Raw genomic sequence first — 24,880 nt, forward strand, 5'->3', positions numbered from 1 at the left:
CGCATGGATGAAGGATCGCCACCTTCAGCTAAATCTGTCCAAGACCGAGCTTATTGTCTTTCCAGCCAATCCTTCCTTACCGCCACAGATAAGCTTGCAGCTTGACTCCATCACGCTTGTGTTTACATCTTCTACCAGGAATCTTGGTGTCATGGTAGACAACCAGCTGACCTTTAAGGACCATGTTGCCTCGGTTGCTCGATCTTGCCGATTTGCTCTCTACAACATCAGGAGGATCAGACCCTACCTGACTGAAGACACGGCCCAGCTCCTGGTCCAGGCTCTGGTCATTTCACGCATTGACTACTGCAACTCCTTACTGGCTGGCCTGCCTGCATGCTCAGTTAAACCTCTGCAGATGATCCAGAACGCAGCAGCACGTCTGGTCTTCAACCAGCCCAAAAGAGCTCATGTCACTCCGCTGCTAATCGCTCTCCACTGGCTTCCAGTTGCAGCGCATCAGATTCAAAGCTCTGCTTCTGGCTTACAAAACAATAACCCAAACGGCTCCGGTCTACCTCCACTCCTTAATCCAGAGCTACACTCCCTCTCCACAGTTACGCTCTGCCAGTGAAAGACGTCTAGTGCTCCCACCACAAGGTGGCGCCACATCAGTAGCTAGACTCTTCTCCTCTGTTGTTCCCCGGTGGTGGAACCATCTACCAAACTCCGTCCGATCCGCAGAGTCCTTTTCCACTTTTAAAAGCAAGCTAAAGACTCAGTTGTTTAAGGAGCATTTCCACACTTAGCTTAACTCTTCTACTCAGAATGAGGTAGAAAGATTTGTCCAGCTCTTTGGTTCAACCAAGTACTGAAGAAGCTGCTGCACTTATGCCCAAGAAGATGTTTGATGAAATCGTGATGTTTGTATTTAAACAAAATGACTTGCAAAATAAAAAAACTTAAAAAAAAACTTAAAAAAAAAAAAAATTAGATGCACTGCCTCTAGCACTACATGACAGCAGCTGGTCCAACTGGACTCCAGCAGTCTGACTTTCACTTAATGATGACGTCCATCTTGTTTGAATTCATTTTTGTTGTTCTTCCTCTCAAATGTAAGTCGCTTTGGATAAAAGCGTCTGCTAAATGACTGTAGAATAGAATAGAATAGAATAGAATAGAATAGAATAGAATAGAATACGAATGTTGGAACAATGATTTGCTAGCACAATGCTGACCCAACGCAATGGGATGCCAAGAATTTGTGGGCCAATCCCTCTTAGTTTACTGTCTCAGGTGAGTTTAGTTTCTCTGGTCGTTTCTCAAGTGAGTTTATTTTCTCAGGTGGGTTTAGTGTGTCAGGTGAGTTTTATTTACAGATTTATCTGTACGGTACAGCTTAACCCTTTGAATCTGGCCATAGGGAGGTTCAACCAGTACAACCTGAAAGTGGACCAGAGTTGGTGTAAACTTGCTTTAGACCCTGAGCTGGTTCCTCTTCCCCATTCAGCCATGGATCTGGCTTTTCTGGTATCTTCCTTCTGTCCACATGGGGTTACTTTCTCAGACCTGAAACCACATGCTGCTGTGTCGGAGATCATCTCAGCCCTGACGCTGTGCTTTCCTTGCTTGTTTTATGTCCATGAACGCCCCCAATAAAGGCCATCCAGTCTCACCTCTCCCACTCTGCTTCTCACATTTCTCTGTTAAAGCTGCTGCAAACAAAAACGCCTCCATGATGGTGCCCACCCACACTCTTCATCATCCTGACCTCTTCTGCCGCCTCCTCTCCCAGCAACTGCTTTGGCATCCCATAGTCATCTCCATGGAAACCACCCTGTGTCTGGGTGTTTTTGAGAGTGATACAGAAGGGAAAGAAAACTTGTTCTTGTTGTTCCAGCCGTCCTCTCTCCTCTTGATCCATTTGCTTTCTCCCTGAATATCAGCCCACTCAGTTGTCCCCTTCGTTCCCACCACACCTGAGTGGGTGCTGAAGACCAGCTGTTGCCAGGCAACATGATGAAGTTCAGTCCAACTTTGCTGAGACAGAAACTCTGGCAAAATCACATCACACTAGAAAACACACACACACACACACACACACACACACACACACACACACACACACACACACACACACATATATATATATATACATATACATATATATACTGTCTAGGAGCAGGTGATAGATTCATCTTCTCTCCATCATCTTCCTCACTTTTACTCTTTAATGACTTTTTCTTCCAAATGGAAGATGTAGATAGACCTCCCTCTCTCTCTCTCTCTCTCTCTCTCTCCCCTCTTTCCCTCCTCTCTCCTCTCTCTTCCTTTCTCCTTCTCCCTGCAGAGACTCCCCCTCCCACTCAGATCGGCATGGAAGTGCTTCATATTGACACCTATGCAGCTCAGATGGGTGGAGACAATGTAGTGATACAACTTGACTTCCTGGTTTCCAGTGAAACATGTTCAGAGATGTTTATGTGTTTTCTCGCTTTGTTTGAGTTTTATTTGTTTGTATAAACAATTTAATTAATAACTGAATGTTTTACTTACATTTATTTTAAAAAGATGCATAAGCTGCATAATTTTTCTCTGTAAAATGACTCTGCAACAAATGAATAAATAAATCATTATTTTAAATAGAAGGAGTTGTACTGGATCAGCTGGATGAAGACTCTTGGTGCATTCCAGTTATCCTTGGAACTCGGAATTCAGAGGAATTTCTTGTTTGTCCGAGCAGCCAACTCGTAAGTTTTAGAGGACCTCGAGATTCCAGATTTAAAGATGGTGGCACCCAGCGCTACCAGTAGTCCATTGTTGTCTTTACTGAAATCCTTTCAATGTTTAGTGTCATTAAGTTTCTAGTGTAAACAGCAGTAAGTTGTTATTGACGCTGTTAAGGTTAATTAATCGTTGTCACCAGTACCCATGGGGACACGTTTACAGTGGACCTGGGATTTTCTTGTATCACACATCAGCTGCTTTGCGTCAATTTGTTCCGAGTTGGTGCAGCTGGAGTTCCAACTTCCTGGTGATCGACTGCTCGGAATACCGAGTGATAGCTTGTTTTTGAAGTCAGGTATGATATCAGATGAAATCATTTAAATAATTTGTGATTTTCAAACCGGATTCTGTTGTCGGCTGAAGAAAATGGACGTAACGCTTTGACTGTTTACGTTTTGAACGGAATTCCAACAAATTCTGAACACTGAAAAAACTTTGTGCTGATATACGACCTGTTCTGCGGTTTTAAAGGGTTAAGGAATGTGTCTGGACTCTGTCCTTGGAGTCTCACGACAACCAGACTTGTGGCACCATTCAGGAACATTTAGGGTGTAGCTAGACCCTAATCTAGACTCCTGTGTCTAATAAAAAGTTCAACTCAGTTCCATAATGGATGGATGGATGGATGGATAAACATCTGCATGCGCCGTTAATGATTCACTGATGTCAGTCAGGTGTGTTTCAATAGGAAACATTTAAAACCTGCAGACTGTGGCCTTGGAGGTTCGGACTCGGCGGTCTCTGGTCTACAGGCTAAAGACATCTCTGCCGGTGTGTTCGGGTGAATGAACCGAGCGCCAAGCGCGCTGCAGTCCGGGCCGAGCTGAGGGCGGGGATGAAGAGGAGGAGGATTTGAGGACGTTGTTCTCCAGCCGTGTTTTCACTCCGAGCTTCCAGCCGTTCGTCCTTCACTCCAGCGGGACTTGAGCGTAGTTCTAACGGCCTCCAGGTGGGTAAAAAGCCGCCGTATGTCACATGTTTTCCAGGCTCTTTGCTCGAATTTGTGCCGCTGTTATCAACTGCTGGTATTTATCCACGCGCGCTACTGCTGGGCCGTAGCTGTTGCAGGGATGCGCGTGCCCTCAACGCCGCGGCTCGAGCTGATTGTTTCAGCCTTGGACTAAACCACCTGTGTGGATTTTGGTGCAGCGACGCGGGATTGGAGGAAGGAGAAGTCGGGTAGAAATCCGCTCCAGGCGTTTTTGTTTTTTATTTCGGGCTTTAAAGCAGCTGACGGCTGTTGTTGTTTGTTTTGTTCACACTCCGGACAGTTTATGACCTTTTCTCTCTGGGGTGACGATGGTGGGGATTATGGAGGCGTGGTCCACTGACCTCAGAGTAAAAAGCAAAAATTCCCAGATTTCCTGCTGTAACAATCCCGCAGGAGCTCTGCAGGGCGAAGATCTCAGACCTCTGTGTGCTTCATAAATCTTTCAAACCTTTCATTACTCTGTTGAGTTTTGGATATAGTTTGGGTGGGGACTGTGCAGGGTTTGGGTGTAGTTTGGATCAGGACTGTACAGGGTTTGGGTGTAGTTTGGGTGGGGACTGTACAGGGTTTGGGTGTAGTTTGGGTCAGGACTGTACAGGGTTTGGGTGTAGTTTGGGTGGGGACTGTGCAGGGTTTGGGTGTAGTTTGGATCAGGACTGTACAGGGTTTGGGTGTAGTTTGTGAGGACTGTACAGGGTTTGGATGTGGTTTGGGTGGGGACTGTACAGGGTTTGGGTGTAGTTTGGGTCAGGACTGTACAGGGTTTGGGTGTAGTTTGTGAGGACTGCACAGGGTTTGGATGTAGTTTGGGTGGGGACTGTACAGGGTTTGGGTGTAGTTTGTGAGGACTGTACAGGGTTTGGGTGCAGTTTGTGAGGACTGTACAGGGTTTGGGTGTAGTTTGTGAGGACTGTACAGGGTTTGGGTGTAGTTTGTGAGGACTGTACATGATTTAGGTGTAGTTTGTGAGGACTCTTCAGGGTTTGGGTGTAGTTTGTGAGGACTCTTTAGGGTTTGGGTGTAGTTTGTGAGGACTCTTTAGGGTTTGGGTGTAGTTTGTGAGGACTGTACATGATTTGGGTGTAGTTTGTGAGGACTGTACATGATTTGGGTGTAGTTTGTGAGGACTCTTCGGGGTTTGGGTGTAGTTTGTGAGGACTGTACATGATTTGGGTGTAGTTTGTGAGGACTCTTCAGGGTTTGGGTGTAGTTTGTGAGGACTCTTTAGGGTTTGGGTGTAGTTTGTGAGGACTGTACATGATTTGGGTGTAGTTTGTGAGGACTCTTCAGGGTTTGGGTGTAGTTTGTGAGGACTGTACATGATTTGGGTGTAGTTTGTGAGGACTCTTCAGGGTTTGGGTGTAGTTTGTGAGGACTCTTCAGGGTTTGGGTGTAGTTTGTGAGGACTCTTCAGGGTTTGGGTGTAGTTTGGATGCTTTCGGTATCTGCCTGAGGTGCTCCGATATGCCCTGTAATGACTCAGCAGATTTCCTTGCTGACCTGGGTTTAAACCCTGAACCAGATCCAGACCGGACCGCTGCTTTCACTCCTCCTCCCTCTTTTCTCTGTTCTTTTCCTTTAACTTCTTGCTTTTTCTTGCCTTTTTAGTTAGCTAATTTTTCTTTATTTTCTTCTTTCCCACTTCCATCTTCTGCGTCTGCATTTTTCCGTCTTGTCCTCCTCTCTGGGCTTCCTCCTTCCATTCCCGACTCTTCCTGAAAGCGGTCGTAGGAAACATTCCCTTGTTGACCGGAGCCTTAAAAAATGTGTCAGCGAGGTGTCTCCTGCTTCTAGTTTTCCTTCATAAATGCTGCAGTAAAAACAGAAAAACTCCTAATCCCAGTTTTCCTTCTGGATTTGTTTTTCTCCTTATTTAATGTATCGGTGAGTTTTCCCTACCAGCCAACACACTCGTCCTCCGAGTGTAAAGGGAAAGTCTTCTGTGGTGCAGATATTTAAATCCGTTCTTGATGCTCATCAGACCTGCGGAGGAGATTCGATTTTCACTGTTGGACCATCAGAACCAGGCCGGCTGCATTTAGTTTGAATTCCCATCTTGGATGCTGGTGTTTATTGTCCCATGAGAGAAGTTTGCTTACTGGAGTTCAGCATGCGGTTTGAACTCGGATCTACTGGATAATGTGGGCTTGGTGGTTCTGTCTGAAGACGTGTGGTGTTTCCATTGGCAGATTCGGATGCAAAGCACGGTGTTCTGGCTCCGAGTCAGGGTTTTCCGCTGATCAGTAGTGTGGATCCAGGCTTGGTGATGCAGGCGGAGATCTGAGGAGATCCGGGCCTCATGGTTCTCATACCGAGCATATTGAACCTAACTGCTCAGGCTGGGTTTCTTCAGCTCTGTCGGATGGCGGATCTGCAGCCAGAGGTTCATTTTTAAAACTCCAATAACTAAATTAAAGCTGCAAGCAGCACTGAAGGCCCTTGGACCTCTGGCGCCGCTCCGGCCTATTGCACCACCGCATCAGCCGGCAACCTCCTCCCGCAGCACGCTCGCTGTCGCCCGCAGATATGTGGCCATTCTTCCAGAGGTTGTCTACATTAAGGGGTGATTTTCCTCATGGGAGGATACACTGGCATCTCAGTCTGACCAGTGATGACATCTGAATCGTTCATGACCTCATTTCTAACAAGTAGTGTCATATTCCTACAAATGGGAGCATGATTTTATAAAGAGGAAAATTTCACGTGGCCACTGGGTGGCGCCATGGTCGTTTTTCATGTACAAACATGTTCAGGTTGGAACTCTGAGACCAGAAAAATATGACCTCTATTGGTCAACTGACAGCAGGGTTAGAGTCACTTCCTGTTTCATGGTGAATAATTTAACCATCACAGTCATATTTTTAACCATGAGTTCATGAAGGATGACATTAATGAGTTTTAATTGGTTTTACAGGTATTAAAAGGTTAAAATGGTGGGACTTCCTGTTCCCAGGGGGCGGGGCTATGGCGTTGACAATATCAGGACATGAAGAGGCTTTTTTGTATTTCCTGGCATGTTCTATAAATATGCCACATTTCATGAATGTCAGTCAAAGCAGTGGTTGGAGCTGATAGATTAAATATTTGTAGGGGGCGCTATAGAGCCATATTACCAGCATCTGTCTATTTGAATCAGTTCCAGGCCTGACCACTGTCCTCCCTGCCGAGTTTGGTGGAGATCAGGAGTACATTGGGTCAGTTACAAGTACTTCCTGTTTCATAGCGGTGGATGCCATTCGCCATAGTTTTGCTTGAGGAAGGAACTTGAGTTTTTTTTTCTGTAGTATCATGAAAGGGTTTGACCTGATCTGAAGCACTTTTGAGTGTGTGAGGTTCATTCCTGAGGAGAGGGACCCAAGTGTCTGAAAAAGACACTTCCTGTTTCAAGTGGGCGGGGCTTAGGCCAAGACCAGAAGTAGTTATATGTATTTGTTCAGGAGCAGACCCTGATTAATCACTGTAAGTGTGATGGTGATTGGATGAAAATTGAGGGATTTATACTGATTAATGATGTCATGGAGTCTTATCAAAGTTTGTCATGGCACCACGGTCTCGCCATGCAGCGTTGAGCAATTTTCAGGTGACAACATCTGGACATGTAGATGTGGTCGGCATGGAACTGAAGTGAAACGTGCAGTTTGGTGCAGACTGAGTGTTGTATGTCAGAAATACTGGATTCCGTGCTTGATGGCGAAACATCAAAACTTGATGAGGCGCCGCCGCTGAATGCCACCTCCTATTAGAAAATTTTTGATAACTTTTGACCACACATGCCTCTGGAGTGTTCAGACTGAGTTTGAGGTAAATACGATAAAATCTGTAGGAGTTCGTTTAAATGCAAGGCAAAGAAACATGCAAAAATGACCGCAAAAATGACACTTTTTTCAAAATGGCCGACTTCCTGTTGAAGTTATCATATAGGTCCAAGAGGCTTTTTTGTACATCCTTCCAAGTTCTATCAATATGCCGGATTTCAGCCATATCGGTCAATGTAGTGGGCGGTTGTGATCAATTAAATATTTGTAGGGGGCGCTATAGAGCCATATTGCATTTTTTCCAGCATATGTCAATGTGGCTGAGTTCTCGGCCGGTCCGCACTCCTCCCTGACGAGTTTGGTGGAGATCAATGTTACAATGGGTCAGTTACAAGTACTTCCTGTTTGATGGCGTCGGACCACTATTTGCCATCGTTACATTTGGCGAACGAACTTAAGTTTTTTATTGTGGTATCATGAAAGGGTTTGACCTGTTGTGAAGCACTTTCAAGTGTGTAAGTTTCATTCCTGAGGAGATGGACCCCGACGTCTGAAAAAAGCACTTCCTGTTGAAAGTGGGTGGGGCTTAGGACTAGACCAGAATTGGTCATACGGATCTGTTCAGGGCCAGACCCTGATTAGTCCCTGCAAGTCTGATGGGGATTGGGTGAGAATTGAGGGATTTATAATGATTTATGATGTCATGGCGTCTTATCGAAGTTCGCCATGGCGCCACGGTCTCGCCCTGCAGCGTAGAGCAACAGTTTTCTCTGGATATCATCGCCAACCTGTTTTCTGCTGTCTGATCCAGTTTGGACCTGGTTGTGTCCAAAATGTCAGAGAAGTGGGTCTTCGAGTAAAAACCATGACTTCCTGTCGCCAGGGGGCGTGGACAATTCATAATCCAAATATTGACATGTAGATGTGTTCAGGATGGGACTGGCATCATTTTGGTTCAGATTTATTGTTTAATGTGGAAGTTATATCACTTTTGTTTTTCATAGCGAGACGTCAAACTTTGAGGCCCTGCCCCCTCTATGCCCTTTCTCCTATTAGGAAACTTTTAATAATTTTAAAGACACATGCCTTATGAACATCCTCAGCCATTTTGGTGGCGGTACGATAAAATTTAAGCAACGTGAGCAAAATGCCAAAATGGCAACCTTGACCCAAAATGGCCTACTTCCTGCAGACGCAGTATCAGCTACGCCGTAGCCGACCGCATGCAGACTCCGTGTGTCAGGCACATAAGTGCCGATCACAGGCATAACGAGGGGGCATGACATCCATGGGTGAGCCTGTTGGTTTAAGCTGACCAGTTATGTCCTCTAAGACACTGAAGGACACCTTTTTCTGTGTCCTACTGATGTAAATATGCAGGAACTTCTCGCAGCTGCTAAAGATGCTTCCAAACCATCAGGACGAGGAGGTTTCCGGACACTATTTATGGTGTTAGAAAGCACACGGTGGTTCTGGGACAGGATGCGACCCGACAAATATTTAGTCTCAGCTGTTCTCACAGTCCTCTGATATTGAAGCCTGCTGCCCTTGAAAATTTCAGAAGACACCTGCAGCTTATCCTTCTACCACTCGCTCAGTCCTTCTAAACTCTTTCCTGCTGCACGAGTGGCATCATTCAGCCATGGCTCAGCTTTAAGCTTAGACGTCGTGTTTTTAACAGGCGACCTTGTCTAGGACGGCTTGGAAAGTTGTGTGAAACTGGGACAGAGGCCCGTTAGTATCAAAGCATGCATTGAAACCTTCGTTACCCAAAGAAGTTTTTAAAAACTCAGCTGAAAATATTGCAGGAGTTAACGAGTTAATAATCCTGTGTTGCTGCACACCAAGCGACAGCTTGACAGGGGAGGGAAATGTCACAAAAAAGGGGACAGTGATTGCTTCACAAATCACTAAGTTTCACACAGACAGACCACATGACTGGATCAGGAGTATGACCCGTCCATGAGTGGGACCAGAAAGCTGAAAATTAGGAGTCAGTAATATTTAAGAACTAACAACTATCACCAGCAGTCAACAATCTGTCATACCTGGGTGTCATTTAAGTCACAAAGTCTGAAAAATCTTTCAGAAAGTCCTAATTGTGCTTGGGTGGTCGGCACACCACAGAACACATGCTGATTACGACCCAGCTAGAATAAGTTTAATATTTAATAAGAAAAAGAAGCTGGAGGAGCTTCCTGCTCCGGTGTAGGTGAAGACCTTCACGTCCATTGGGAAACGTGAACAGCTGAACAATCCGTCTCCTTGTGAGGCTGAAAATCCTCATGCCTGAAAGGTTAGAAATGATCCTGCTTCCTGTCCTTCCCACATAAAAACACACATCTGAGTGTATTTTCACAATTTCAGGAGACTGGAACCAACAAGGCTTGATGATGTTATCTGACAGTTATTTAAATGTCAGAGGCCAGCATGGCCGGCGAGGCCGTTCTCATCGTCTCTGGGACCAACAAACGCGACATGTTGACCTTGAACAAAACTCGGTCTGATTAGATTTCTGTGTTGTCTGACTTCTTTAGCATACCTGATAAATGAACCATCGGGTTTCCACTACCCCCCTTGTCTGCTGGTGTTTCTAGTCCAGATCGGGTCAAGACCAGGACTTGTGGCTCACTATCCTAGCATGCTGGGTGTTGGAGAAAACCCAGCAAGTGAAATAGATTTAGGTCGCATGGGGACACCCGGAGGTGTCACTGTGATGGTGAGGGGCGGGGGCACTTGGTCCAGGTTTTACTTTTTGATGTGGAACTGGGACGGTGGTCCCAGGCTTCGTGTCGGACACTGGAACCAGACGGGATGTGGAACTGGGACGGTGATCCCAGGCTTCGTGTCGGACACTGGAACCAGACGGGATGTGGAACTGGGACGGTGGTCCCAGGCTTCGTGTCGGACACTGGAACCAGACGGGATGTGGAACTGGGACGGTGGTCCCAGGCTTCGTGTCGGACACTGGAACCAGACGGGATGTGGAACTGGGACGGTGATCCCAGGCTTCGTGTCGGACACTGGAACCAGACGGGATGTGGAACTGGGACGGTGATCCCAGGCTTCGTGTCGGACACTGGAACCAGACGGGATGTGGAACTGGGACGGTGATCCCAGGCTTCGTGTCGGACACTGGAACCAGACGGGATGTGGAACTGGGACGGTGATCCCAGGCTTCGTGTCGGACACTGGAACCAGACGGGATGTGGAACTGGGACGGTGATCCCAGGCTTCGTGTCGGACACTGGAACCAGACGGGATGTGGAACTGGGACGGTGATCCCAGACTTCGTGTTGGACACTGGAACCAGACAGGATGTGGAACTGGGATGGTGCAAAGCTTCAGACTCTGAGCTGAATTGAAAGTCTTTCATGTTTCAGTTTCTGCAGGACTTACATCACCCCCTCATCTGCAGCTGCAACATGATCCCATGTCTTCTTTCATCGGGGGGGTATTAAAGGGCTTTACAGCTGTATTTTCTTACCCACACATGCCTGCTGACACACTCGGCATCCTGGGAAATGCCATACCACAACGTAACTCACCTGAGATAAGAACCAACAGCCCATCCAGTACCCCCTCTATCGTTCTGGACCAGATCCAGAATATCAACATGATCTGGGTCAAACAATGTTGAAATATAACATCTACCATGATGTCTACATACCAGAATAATCTTTGGCTATGCTCCAACAGATGAACGAGGAGGACTCAGGTGGAGGAGCAATGATCAGCTCCTCTTACTGCAACAGGACCAAGTTAGGAGGCGATGTGATGCCGAGCCAGCATTCATCTCCAGCTAGAACATGGCCTGTCGGGGGATTTATAACGTAGACATGGTTGCACCGATGAAGCGGTCCTCCACCGGAGCTGCATCCATGTCAAGATGACACGCCATGCGTTCATTACGTAGTATTACTGGTAAATTACTACTATTACGTACTGCACGGTAAGTGGTGTTATTGCCTCTGGGTTCAGTGATCCAACCTGATCATCTTGATCAGTCATGCATCCAGTAAACTTCTGTCAAACATTATTGATAAGAAGAAAATGTGCCCTTTGTGGTCTGAACAGAAGCGATTGAGTTAAATCCCCTTTGATTTTGTCTCATATTGATCAATGGATCCTGAACCTGATGGATCAAGGGTCTGGTATTACGACCCAGTGAGTCAATAAAATATGGCCATCGAACTGGTGGTGAATTGATCATCAGCTGATCGGCCATCAGGACGATGGCGTCTGGTCTTCCATCGGCAACGCTCTGATGGAAGATTCTCTCCGACGTGGCTGGAAGCTTTATCATGTCTGACGTGAATAAAGAAGCTGTGAGTCAGGAGCTAAAACCTGGTCTGGTGGGTCGATAGCAGGCTGGAGCGAGAAGGAGGAGGAGAACGGAAGAGGAAAAATGGACGAAGGCTTTAGAGGAGAAATTGAATGTGTCGATTAAGTTGGTGGAGGCTGAAGGAAAATAATAAAAATATTAAGATAAAACGCCTGATGGTTGAAATGAGATTTTCTCAGACTTTCCTTCCTCTTTTCTTCTGCTCCTCACCCTCTTCCTTTCCTTCCTCCCAGCCTCCTTGACGCTCCACCCTCCTCCTCTGTGATCTGTCCAGCTTCTGTCAGAGTTTGGGAACAACCAGTCCTCTGCAGACCCCGTCTCCAGAGACGAATCCCCACCCATCCTTGTGTAGATTCTACCGGTCTGCAGAGCTGCAGCAGCCTCTGTCTGCTTCCCTGCTGCTTTAGAATCTGACGCACTTTATTAATCCCAGACTGGGAAATCTCAGCATTAACAGTGGCATAAAACACCAAATAAACCTTTGTGGCTTTCCCAGGATCCGAACTTTCCTACACTTTTGTGTCTCATCGAAGTTGCAACTTTGGGCTTTGGGATTTCTCATTGCAGACGTGTGGTTTCAGGGTTTTAGGGGCCGGCTGGGCGTTGGCCTCCTATAATAGTGAAGAACTAGGAGTTTATGAGGATTCAGCACCATCAGGATGCAGGAAAAACAGCTCTGCAGCTGAAGGACATGTCATGAATCTGACGTGATGACAGATTATTTCATGACTTTATTCTTCTATGACATGTTTAAATCAGAGGGAGGCCATTTTTACTTCGAGCGTTGCAGGAGTTCACCTTGAGGAAAAGCAGTTATAGTATCATCAGCTGGAAATTTCAGTAATATTGGTTGTGCTTAGGAAACCAGTTGTGTTTAAGGAAAACCAGTCGTGTTTAGAGAAAACCAGTCGTGTTTAGAGAAAACCAGTCGTGTTTAGAGAAAACCAGTCGTGTTTAGGAAAACCAGTCGTGTATAAGGAAAACCAGTCGTGTTTAGAGAAAACCAGTCGTGTATAAGGAAAACCAGTTGTGTTCAAGGAAAACCAGTCGTGTTTAGAGAAAACCAGTCGTGTTTAAGGAAAAGCAGTCGTGTTTAGGAAAACCAGTCGTGTTTAAGGAAAACCAGTCGTGTTTAGGAAAACCAGTCATGTTTAGGGAAAACCAGTCATGTTTAGAGAAAACCAGTCGTGTTTAGAGAAAACCAGTCGTGTTTAGGGTTCCTTCTTTCATTATTTACTCGTCCCGTTTCATAGGTGTTCTTCCTGGCTGATTTAATTCTCTTCATATCTTTGATGGGAAATGTTTGCAAAATGAGGCATTCTGGGTGACTTTCCTCCAGAAGAATCCTGAAACATTCCTGCTGCAGGTTCATGAAGACGTGGACCTGCTGCGTCCTGGTCTCTGTGCTTCAATTTGCTCTGTTTAGTGTAAGAGATAAAATTCCTCCTATAAGCAGTGAAAGGAGGTTATCTTTTCCCCGTGGAGTTCCATTTGAACCTCCTCTTCCTCCTCCTCCCAGTCCTCCTCCTGTCCTTTTACCTCAAGGTCACTAAAACAAAATGTCTGTTTCTTTCATGTCGGAGTGTTTTTGTTTAGAGCTGCAGACCGCTCTGATCCGCATCGGTCCCACTGCTTTCCACAGGTGATCAAACTGCATCTGTTACATCAGTTCTTATTTCCACTTTGTCTTAACCTCCACATCTTCTTTCCATATTTGTTTGACTGTTCTTCCACTAAAACTGATCCTGGGACAGTTTGCATTTCACCAGAATCAGAAACTGCTGCAGCATGTTTAGTCTGATGCATCAGAAAGAGCCGGTGTGCTTAATCCAGATCCTCATCTGTTCTTCATTCCCACGCACCCTGGATTGTCCTGATTTTTCTGGTTCATGGAAAGTTTAGGTTTTCCTGGTAATTTGATTGGGTTCTGTCTGAAAGGTCAGACATCCAGGCAGGAAAACCTGCTGTAATGAGAGGAGTAAAAAGACAGTTTCTCTCAGCTTTGGAAAATTAGAGCTTTACTGATTCAGTGTGGCAGCGTTGGAGCCGAACTCGCTTCCCGATGCTCCATCTCAATGTGCTTCTGTCGCTTTCCGAAGTTCCTGGACAACAATCGGCCATCTGTCTGCTTTCTCACACACACTATCCAGACATGGATATGAGGAAAACTGCTGTTCATCAGAGAATATAACATTCATTCCAGAGCCATGACAGCATGTGTGGAAGATTTGAGGGAGTGGGAAAAGGCGTATTTCAGGGCGTATTGATTACCAGGATAGTCCGGAGGTATTCTGCACCCCGCTGTAATGCTTTTAATGTTTAATGTAAAGCACTTTGAGTTGTCTCGTAAATTAAATGTGCTGTACAGATAAACTTGCCTTGCCATGAAAAATGTCCCATCTTCCGTTTTTCAGTCTGAACTTTACTAAAGCGAGCCAAACCACCTGGACAGCTTCAAGTAGTTAGAACACAGCCAAACACTGTCGCGTCACAGAGCCAAACACTGTTACTATCATGGAGCTAAACACCCTTTCTGATGATTAGCGTCATGGAGCTAAATGCCATTTCTGATCATTGAGCTTAACACAATTAGCATCATGGAGCTAAACAATGTTAGCATCATGGAGCTAAACAATGTTAGCATCATGGAGCTACACACCATTTTTGATCATTGATCTTAACACACTTGGCATCATGGAGCTACACACTAAAGGTGTCACAGAGCTAAACACCGCTAGCCTCATTGAGCTAAACACTGTTAGAATCACAGAGCTAAACACCGCTAGCCTCATTGAGCTAAACACTGTTAGAATCACAGAGCTAAACACCGCTAGCCTCATGGAAAATTTGGACTGGGACCCAGGAGGGGTAGAGTGTGAGGAAAAGGAGGGGACAGATCTGCTAATTATCACATAACTACCTGATCCATCCTGGCTAAAATCCTGCAGTTTGATAAAAACTGAGTATCTTTTATTAAAAGTATCATTTAGTGGAGGATTAGATGTTGGTGGAGATGCTAGTGAAGGAGGAGTCATTGGTGGAGGAGGAGACGCTGGTGGAGGAGGAGCCAGGAGACTCTAGTGAAGGAGGAGATGCTAGTGGAGGAGGAGTGGCTGGTGAAGGAGGAGATGCTGATGCTGGTGGAAGAGGAGCCAGGAGATTCTAGTGGAGGAGGAGACGCTGGTAGAGGAGGAAACACTGTTGGGGGAGGAGACGTGGGTGGATTAGCGGACGTTGGTGAAGGAGGAGATGCTGGTGAAGGAGGAGTGGCTGGTGGAGGAGGAGACACTAGTGGAGGAGGAGTGGCTGGTGGAGGAGGAGACGTTGGTGGAGGAGCAGACGTTAGTGAAGGAGGAGACGCTAGTGAAGGAGGAGACGCTAGTGGAGAAGGAGACGCTGGTGAAGGAGGAGACGCTGATGGAGGAGGAGTGGCTGGTGGAGGAGGAGACGTTGGTGGAAGAGGAGCCAGGAGATTCTAGTGGAGGAGGAGATGCTGTTAGAGGAGGAAACACTGTTGGGGGAGGAGACGTGGGTGGATTAGCAGACGCTGGTGAAGGAGGAGACGCTAGTGGAGGAGGAGACGCTAGTGAAGGAGGAGTCGCTGGGGAAGGAGGAGACACTAGTGGAGGAGGAATGGCTGGTGGATGAGGAGACGTTGGTGGAGGAACAGACGCTAGTGAAGGAGGAGACGCTAGTGAAGGAGGAGAAGCTAGTGGAGGAGGAGACGCTGGTAGAGGAGGAAACACTGTTGGGGGAGGAGACGTGGGTGGATTAGCAGACATTGGTGAAGGAGGAGACGCTGGTGAAGGAGGAGTGGCTGGTGGAGGAGGAGACACTAGTGGATGAGGAGTGGCTGGTGGAGGAGGAGACGTTGGTGGAGGAGCAGACGTTAGTGAAGGAGGAGACGCTAGTGAAAGAGGAGACGCTAGTGGAGGAGGAGTGGCTGGTGGAGGAGGAGACGTTGGTGGAAGAGGAGCCAGGAGATTCTAGTGGAGGAGGAGATGCTGGTAGAGGAGGAAACACTGTTGGGGGAGGAGACATGGGTGGATTAGCAGACATTGGTGAAGGAGGAGACGCTGGTGAAGGAGGAGTGGCTGGTGGAGGAGGAGACAGTGGTGAAGGAGGAGACGCTAGTGGAGGAGGAATGGCTGGTGGAGGAGGAGACGTTGGCGGAGGAGCAGACGCTAGTGAAGGAGGAGACGCTAGTGGAGGAGGAGTGGCTGGTGGAGAAGGAGACGCTGGTGAAGGAGGAGACGCTAATGGAGGAGGAGTGGCTGGTGGAGGAGGAGACGCTAGTGGAGGAGGAGTGGCTGGTGGAGAAGGAGACGCTGGTGAAGGAGGAGACGCTAGTGGGGGAGGAATGGCTGGTGGAGGAGGAGACGTTGGCGGAGGAGCAGACGCTAGTGAAGGAGGAGACGCTAGTGGAGGAGGAGTGGCTGGTGGAGAAGGAGACGTTGGCGGAGAAGCAGACGCTAGTGGAGGAGGAGTGGCTGGTGGAGAAGGAGACGCTGGTGAAGGAGGAGACGCTAATGGAGGAGGAGTGGCTGGTGGAGGAGGAGACGTTGGCGGAGGAGCAGACGCTAGTGAAGGAGGAGACGCTAGTGGAGGAGGAGTGGCTGGTGGAGAAGGAGACGCTGGTGAAGGAGGAGACGCTAATGGAGGAGGAGTGGCTGGTGGAGGAGGAGTGGCTGGCGAAGGAGGAGACGCTGGCGAAGGAGGAGACGCTGGCGGGGGAGGAGACGCTGGTGGAGGAGGAGACGTTGGTCCACGAGGAGACGCTGGTGAAGGAGGAGATGCTAGTGGGGGAGGAGACGCTGGTGGAGGAGGAGACGCTGGTCAAGGAGGAGACGCTGGCGAAGGAGGAGACGCTAGTGGGGGAGGAGACGCTGGTGGAGGAGGAGACGTTGGTCAAGGAGGAGAAGCTGGTGAAGAAGGAGATGCTAGTGTAGGAGGAGACGCTGGTGGAAGAGGAGCCAGGAGACTCTAGTGTAGGAGGAGATGCTAGTGGAGGAGCAGTGGCTGGTGTAGGAGGAGATGTTGGTGAAGGAGGAGTGGCTGGTGGAGGAGGAGACAGTAGTGGAGGAGGAGACGCTAGTGAAGGAGGAAACACTGTTGGGGGAGGAGACGTGGGTGGATTAGCGGACGCTGGTGAAGGAGGAGACGCTGGTGGAGGAGGAGACGCTGGTGAAGGAGGAGACGCTAGTGGAGGAGGAGTGGCTGGTGGAGGAGGAGACGTTGGTGGAGGAGGAGACTCTAGTGGAGGAGTGGCTGGTGGAGAAGGAGACGCTGGTGAAGGAGGAGACGCTGATGGAGGAGGAGTGGCTGGTGGAGAAGGAGACGCTGGTGAAGGAGGAGACGCTGATGGAGGAGGAGTGGCTGGTGGAGGAGGAGATGTTGGTCAAGGAGGAGACGCTGGTGAAGGAGGAGATGTTGGTGAAGGAGCAGACGCTAGTGGAGGAGGAGTGGCTGGTGGAGGAGGAATCATTGGTGAAGGAGCAGGTAAATTAGATTCTGTTTCAGGGTAAATTAGATTCTGTTTCAGGGTAAATTAGATTCTGTTTCAGGGTAAATTAGATCCTGTTTCAGGGAAAATTAGAACCTGTTTCAGGGTAAATTAGATTCTGTTTCAGGGTAAATTAGATCCTGTTTCAGGGAAAATTAGAACCTGTTTCAGGGAAAATTAGAACCTGTTTCAGGGAAAATTAGAACCTGTTTCAGGGTAAATTAGATCCTGTTTCAGGGAAAATTAGAACCTGTTTCAGGGTAAATTAGATTCTGTTTCAGGGTAAATTAGATTCTGTTTCAGGGTAAATTAGATTCTGTTTCAGGGTAAATTAGAACCTGTTTCAGGGTAAATTAGATTCTGTTTCAGGGTAAATTAGATCCTGTTTCAGGGTAAATTAGAACCTGTTTCAGGGTAAATTAGAAGCTGCCGGAAGACAGCTTTTTCTAGAACCTGACTAAGAAAGGGGAGGTTTGTTATCGGCCTGTAGCTGCTCATGAGGGACGAGTCCAGGTTTTTCTTTTTCAGTAGCGGCTTGATGACAGCTGTTTTTAGGGTCTGAGGGAAGACGTCTGAAAGCAGAGACGTGTTTATAACCTGGAAGAAATCTAAGGCCATGCATCCTGAAACATTCTTAAAAACCCGGTTGGCAGGACGTCAAGACAGCAAGTGGTGGTTTTCAGATGGACAAGGATCTCATCCAGGTTTTTAGGACTGACTGGAGAAAAGTGTGTCCTGGTGTGACATATGTCCTCCCCCCTGGCATGGAAGCACTGACTGACTGCCTGGTTTTCTGGATGTAGTCAGTAAAGAAAGAAGCAAACTCATTCCAGGCCCGGTTGGATAGAAGTTCTGGGTTAGAAACTATGGAAGGCTGGTAGAAACATTTCAGTGGGATTTTTACCAGTGTACCGTTTTATGATAACCTCTCTTTGGGCTTTTTGTTGACATTAACAGCATCTCAAAGAAAAACCCAGGAATGATCAGACAGAACAACATCAGTTGTTCAGCAGTTCACGTCATCAGAAACGCTGCTCAGTGTTTAGGTGGTCTGTATATGTCAAGGACCACCACACGAGAGGGGAGGTCATCTGGAGAGACAAAGTTTTCTAAGATACCTGCTGCATTGGAGGGAATTATTAAAGCAAACGGCCCCTCCTCCACCTTTCTGATGCGATCTAGCTCCACCCACAGAGCTGAAGTCTGGAGGGGTTGCTTCTATAAGAACAAGCATCATTTTCTCTGTCTGACCAGCTTTCTGGTGAAAACTAGACATTAACTTTGTGCTTTGTAATAAAATCATTGATTAAAATGTTTTTCCAGCCAGAGATCTGACATTTAGCAAAGCTAGCTTCAATGTACTAAAAACATTACCTGTCCAGGTGTTATTCTGGTCAGGCTGAGGCTGATGAGGAATGAACACAAGATGTGATAAATGTTTAGAATGTATTGGGTGAATCTGGCTTTTCTGAACCTTTATCAGTCTTACTGTTGCCTATAAAAACAGGGACAAAGGAAACTACCTGCATGTTGGCCCGGCTTATCGTGGAGAACCATGAGTACCCACAGAGCTGCAGCCTGGACCAGCTCAGATCCATCAGATGCTGGTTGTTATCAGGCTGGAGACAGATGAGGAGTTTGGTTCAGTCCAGGAGGGAGGGGAGGATGGGGGGATGGGGAGAGGGAGGGTGACCTGGGTATGATGAGATGAAGGGGGTGGGTCCTCACTGCAAGCTTTGGGGGGTTCTTCAGGAGGGGCTGAGGTGGTTTTTCTCAAGGTTTCCTCTAGGCGGTTATCCTCCTGCTAGACTCACCTGGAGAAGCCCAGCTCTGTGTGTGTGTAGGCGTCCTTGGTCCTGGTCTCGGTCCTGGTCTTGTCTCTCTTCAGCCTCTGCAGACATACGGACAGCTGCGTTCCGAAGAAGTTTGTTTGTTTGTTTATTTAAGATCCCCATTTGCCTTTGCATAGCAGCAGCTATTCTTCCTGGGGCTGCACAATTTATATGGTGACGATTTAACTCTGCGATTGTCGGACTGATCACTGAGGACCACGACATGGACTACAGAGGACTGATGCAGAACTTTGTGGACTGGTGTCAGCAAAACCGCCTCCTGATCAATGCAGGAAAAACCAAGGACATGGTGGATTTTCAGACGCCGGTCTGCTGTCCCCTCACCGGTAAACATCCAGGGAACAGACATTGAGAAAGAACTTTTATAAGCACCTGGGTGTTCACCTAAACCATAAATTGGACTGGACTCACAACACGGACCATGGTACACGAAGGGTTTAGAGCAGGTCTATCTTAAGAGGAGACGGCGGTCTTTTGGAGTGAAGGGGGGTGTACACACTCACCCTGCAGACCAGAAACTGGACATGTTTTTACTGACTGTGTGCTTATGCAACTCCACCTGTACTGTTCCCCACTGAGGGACTGATAAAGGTTTCTGTTCTCTGCTTTTATCAGAATTTTCTGCTTGAATCTGAACAAAACAACTCGCCCGGCTGAGCAAACGTGGCCCCATGACTTATTGATGACCGCCCCCATCTGTCTGGCTTGCTTGGTTTAAAGTCGGCTCGACACAGGTCAGGCTCAGTGTTTTTGTGACAGATTTTTACAACAAGAAAAACACAAGTTATTGATCATTCTTATTAGTTTCTCATTATCATCATAATCAATCCCTGAATTCTCTCGTTAGTCCTCCTGTGGTCACCCTGGAGGTTGTCGGGTAGGTGGAGAGTAGCCTGAGGGGGCCGGGGAGCGATGGTGCCCTTTTACTATATGGTGTGGATGCAGGATGCACGAGTGATCATTAGATGGTGGAGGTGTTTGCACATGTATTTGTTTAAAAGGGTATGAATGGGTATGTTATTATTATTATTATTATTATTATTATTATTATAACGATTTCATATTATTATTACTACTGGTACTCCCCTCTCTCCAGGGTGTGGTGTGGATCCCTGGCTGCTGTTACTTTGGGCTCTGGGCTTGGTGGGGCCTGGTTCGTCCTGCCCTGGGAGGGGTCCTGAGAAACGGGTGCCTGCTGCTCCCAACGGGATGGCTCTTCTGGGAGGAGGTTCATATCAATCCTTAAAACCCTCCTTCCCCTACTCTTCCATTTACATCCACAGACTTGGTTCTTTGGGGAGCGTACACGCTGCATGGGTGTGGTGGAGGAGGTCTTAGTGACTGCTTCTCCTGCACCCTGGGATGGCTTGCTCTTCAGTTTTAATCACACTTTAACCTCATTTCCACCAGTCGGTCAGGATGGGACGGTTAGGGTGTGGATATGGTCTGTAAGCTGTAATCTAGTTGCGTTTCCACAGCAACCGTAACCTTACCTGAGAGGCGGAGCATCAGCTGGATAGCGATTGATGCCTCAGCTGCGTAGCAGCATGATGCCATCGCAGCGCGGCTCCTTCCTTAGAGTAGAGCCATAACATGGCTCAGAAACTAAGGAGGAGGATCGAGGTCATCCACCAGTTTGTGTTCTTTCTTCTTGGCGGCGCTTCGTGACGCCATTTTAACGGAGATTTAATCAACAAAAAGAAAATCTGCTGCTCTAAACAAGGATCTGTTCCTGCTTTGTTTTTATGCCAAGGCGCACTGGAAGGGACGTTTTTTCTCAATCAGTCATCGGGTTGCAGTGTGTCAAGCTCCAACTTTTCAGGTCGGTTAGATTGGTACCCCAACGGAAGGGTCCCAACAAAGTAGGACGGGTCAGATATTGGGGTTCCCTTCCTAATTTTCACATGTTGAAATACAAAGAAATGCTCCCCAACCCAACCCGCACACAAGGCTTTGGGGGCGAGCTGTGTGGTATGTGGTAGGCGGGGCGCTTTAGTCTTCCTGGCAGGCGATGCCACCAGAGCTGCCCCTCAGTTTGATTAACTGCTTTACAAACATACACTGTCCAAGTACTTGGGGGGGGGGGGGGGGGGTCTTTGTACAACTTGGTTTCCTGGGAGCTCCCTGGGGGGGATGGTTTGGTCTGCTGGCTTGGGGTCTGGGCTGGCATCACTGCTGGGGGCCTGTGGTACTGTGCTTCTGAGGGGAGGGGGGTACATGCTTAAATACTTAAATATATCCTCCGGAGACCCTGCAAATGCATGTGTCTGAACTGGCCCTGCCGCCCCGGGTGTCGGGCTAGGCCTTCCCTGGGGTGGTGGGTGGCCCTCGGTCTTGTGGGGTCCTGGGCTCTGTCCATGGCTCATGCACGGGGGCCCGGTGCCCGGTGGGCCTGGTGGACTGCTGTTGAGTTTCTCTGTTGAGCTCTGATTGCAGCAGTTGTGGTTTGTTTTCTGTCTTCTCTCTTCCTGTTTCTCCTCTATCCATCTTTTTCCTTCTGTTTCTCCGGTCCAGCAGTTAGAAGCAGAAACATTTTATAAATAATAACAAAGAAGAACATTTAGTTTGAAGCGGAGCCGCATGTCCAGAAGCACATCCTGACAGAGTAAATTAGTTCAGGACAACGCGGCAGCCAGACCATCATGCTGCCGCCACCATGCTGGATGTAAACATGTAAACAAACATGTAAAGTGGATTTAAATCCCGGCTCTTCTCAGTTTTAAAGACCTGGTTTTAACCTTGATTCAGGGAATCCTGCAACCGTATGACTTCAGACTGTCTGCAGCGTTTCGTGCATCACAACTTCCTGTTTTTACCTGCTTGAGATCACACCTGTCTGAGAGGTTACTGTTCTGCTAATTCCGAGTGTACCCACCCTTCATATTATTGCTGCAGTCCCAAATCAATCTGGTCCGGAATATTCTCCAGAAGAATCCTGGAAGCAGAACAGTTCATGCTGCACCTGGATTAATAATCTGACATGAATCTTCCTGGAGATCCGTCCTGCTGAGACCTTTCTGCTGCAGGTTTGGCTGCTGTAGGGTTCGTAAAGTTTACTGATGATGATGGTGATGAAGACAACCGGTGGGAACCAGGTCAGTGGCTCGGTATTTTTTTTCTCTCCGTTCGTCCCATGCTCGTTCTCCTAGCCATCTCTGTTGGAGTGACCTCATCCTCTCCAGCACATTCCTGCTTTCCAACCTTTTAATCTCCAGCCTTCCATCGTTGTGTGAGCTGGAGAGGAGGGGGCCCCGGGCCCCTGAAACCCTCAGACTGCTTCAACTCCTGCAGGTTCAGAGTCTGGGAAGGTTGGTTTCTTGTGTGACTGAAGGCTCCATCTGCAGGCGTGAGCGATGCTTTAGAGGACGGGACGATGCCAGGAAGTGATTCAGTGTCAGGTCGTAGAAGGTTTAGGATGATGAAGATGTGCTTCGTCCACATGGAGATGCTCAGAAAGATCTGGAAGCAGCTTCAGCTGGAGGGGAGAAGCAGAGAAGGCTGCTTTGCATGTCTGTGTTTTTGGCCCATTTTACTTTTGATTGATCAGTGTAACCATGGCAACCGCTAACTGCAATAGCAGCCAACCTTATCAGATAACCTAATTTAGGGGAGCAGAGATGTGGAGTGTCATACAGAGAGTTTCATCTTTCTCAACAGAGGTCCTGCAGCCGTGTTTGGTCTGACAGGCAGCAGAGGAAAGCAGGTAATTATACAGGAAGTGGCCGGACCGATCTGATTGGCCCACAGACGATCACACTTCAGTTCACCTGTCAACAGATGCAGGAGCATAAAAACACATCTGTCATTTCATCAGCTGTTTGAACAGAGGCGACTCGGCAGGGGAGAAACCGCTCGCTGGATCGTAAAATGGAGAAAGATGACATGATTCCAGTTTGAATCTGGGAGGAGTCTCTGTTGGCACCAGATAAAGGACCTGCTGCTGTTTGCTGGTTGCTGTGTGAGACGAGGACGTGAAAACACACCGTCATCCAGTCGGCTTGCTGCCTCCCAGATGTTCATGGTGATGTTTGAGTGGAAAGAAGATGATGAAAATGAGATCAGCTGCAGGGCTAAAGAACAAGTCTGTTTCTGTAAACATGGAGGGCAGTTGGTTTCCATGGTTACTGGTGACTGAGTTGCCCTCCTTGGTGTTAAAAAGCAGGATTGAGTGTAGCTGGCTGCTGTGGACGGAGGGACGCTGGACCCAGGCTCCTGAATCTGGGTCCAGTAGTAAGCTGGTATATAGGCCACCTCATGGTGGACGCAGCGCCCCCTGCTGACCACACAGCTGCTTGTTTACGGCTAACTGAGGATATAAAAAGGCTGTTGGGTAAAACGGGTCTGACGGAGTTTTAAATTCTCGTCCATCATCAGCCTCGTGTCTTTGTTGTTGTTGTCCTGCAGTGTTACTGAAAGAACACAAAGACAGAAATCATGTCAGGTTTCACTGGAACTTGATGAATCTGGTTTTCCCAAACTGGAAGTGGTTCCATCCGTCATCAGGATGAAAACGTTGCTCCATCTTGTCCTCCGCCCGCCGTGGACAGGCTCAGGTCAGATACTGCTGCTGTCCTACATGGCTCTGCAGCGTGTCCTACATAACGCTGCAGACAGAGCGTGATGGATGACGTTCCTGCTCCATGTCCTACATAAACACACCGCTTCCTCATCGCTGTCTGTAGAGGACTGAAGGTTGGACTGACCTCATCCAGAACTTTCAACATGTTTCTGAGTTTAGACCAGAGACCTGAACCAGGAAGCTGGATTTTCTCTCATCCAGGTAGGTTTGGGGTTGACCCTGGGTTTTCTGTCCTACGAAGCTGGTTCACTTCTTACCGGGTAAATCACCATGGTAACTTACACTAGCGGCTAACCTGATCTGGACCAGGTTCTGTTCTGGATCAGAGATCAGTGAGTATAAAAGCTCCACCTCCTGACCAATCAGATCTCTCTCTCCTAACACCCAGCACCACCCCCTCTCAACACCACCTCCCCAGCACCACCCCCTCTCAACACCACCTCCCCCAGCACCACCTCCCCTCAACACCACCTCCCCAGCACCACCCCCCAACACCACCTCCCCTCAGCACCACCTCCCCTCAACACGACCTCCCAGCACCACCTTCCCTCAACACCACCCCCCCAACACCACCTCCCCAGCACCACCTTCCCTCAACACCACCTCCCCCAGCACCACCTCCCCTCAACACCACCTTCCCCAGCACCACCTCCCCTCAGCACCACCTCCCCTCAACACGACCTCCCCAGCACCACCTCCCCTCAACACCACCTCCCCTCAACACCACCTCCCCAGCACCACCTTCCCTCAACACCACCTCCCCCAGCACCACCTCCCCTCAACACCACCTTCCCCAGCACCATCTCCCAGCACCACCTCCCCAGCACCACCTTCCCTCAACACCACCTCCTCTCAACACCACCTCCTCAACACCACCTCCTCTCAACACCACCTCCCCAGCACCACCTCCCCTCAACACGACCTCCCCAGCACCACCCCCCCTCAGCACCACCTCCCCTCAACACCACCTCCCCAGCACCACCTTCCCTCAACACCACCTCCCCCAGCACCACCTCCCCTCAACACCACCTTCCCCAGCACCATCTCCCAGCACCACCTCCCCAGCACCACCTTCCCTCAACACCACCTCCTCTCAACACCACCTCCTCAACACCACCTCCTCTCAA

The 24,880-nt window shown here is 48.3% G+C and overlaps 1 protein-coding gene across 1 annotated transcript in view; it reads left to right on the forward strand.

The window, feature by feature from the left end:
- Positions 1–3,560: 3,560 nt before the first annotated feature.
- LOC121656050 (spectrin beta chain, non-erythrocytic 1) overlaps positions 3,561–24,880 on the forward strand; it is a 180,194-nt gene continuing 158,874 nt past the window's right edge. Inside the window, exon 1 of the mRNA XM_042011042.1 lies at positions 3,561–3,676. The gene's annotated coding sequence lies outside the window, so the exon portion shown is untranslated. The remainder of the gene's footprint in view (positions 3,677–24,880) is intronic.

This window comes from Melanotaenia boesemani, chromosome 16 (genome assembly GCF_017639745.1).
Source record: "Melanotaenia boesemani isolate fMelBoe1 chromosome 16, fMelBoe1.pri, whole genome shotgun sequence".
Classification (NCBI taxonomy): domain Eukaryota; kingdom Metazoa; phylum Chordata; class Actinopteri; order Atheriniformes; family Melanotaeniidae; genus Melanotaenia; species Melanotaenia boesemani.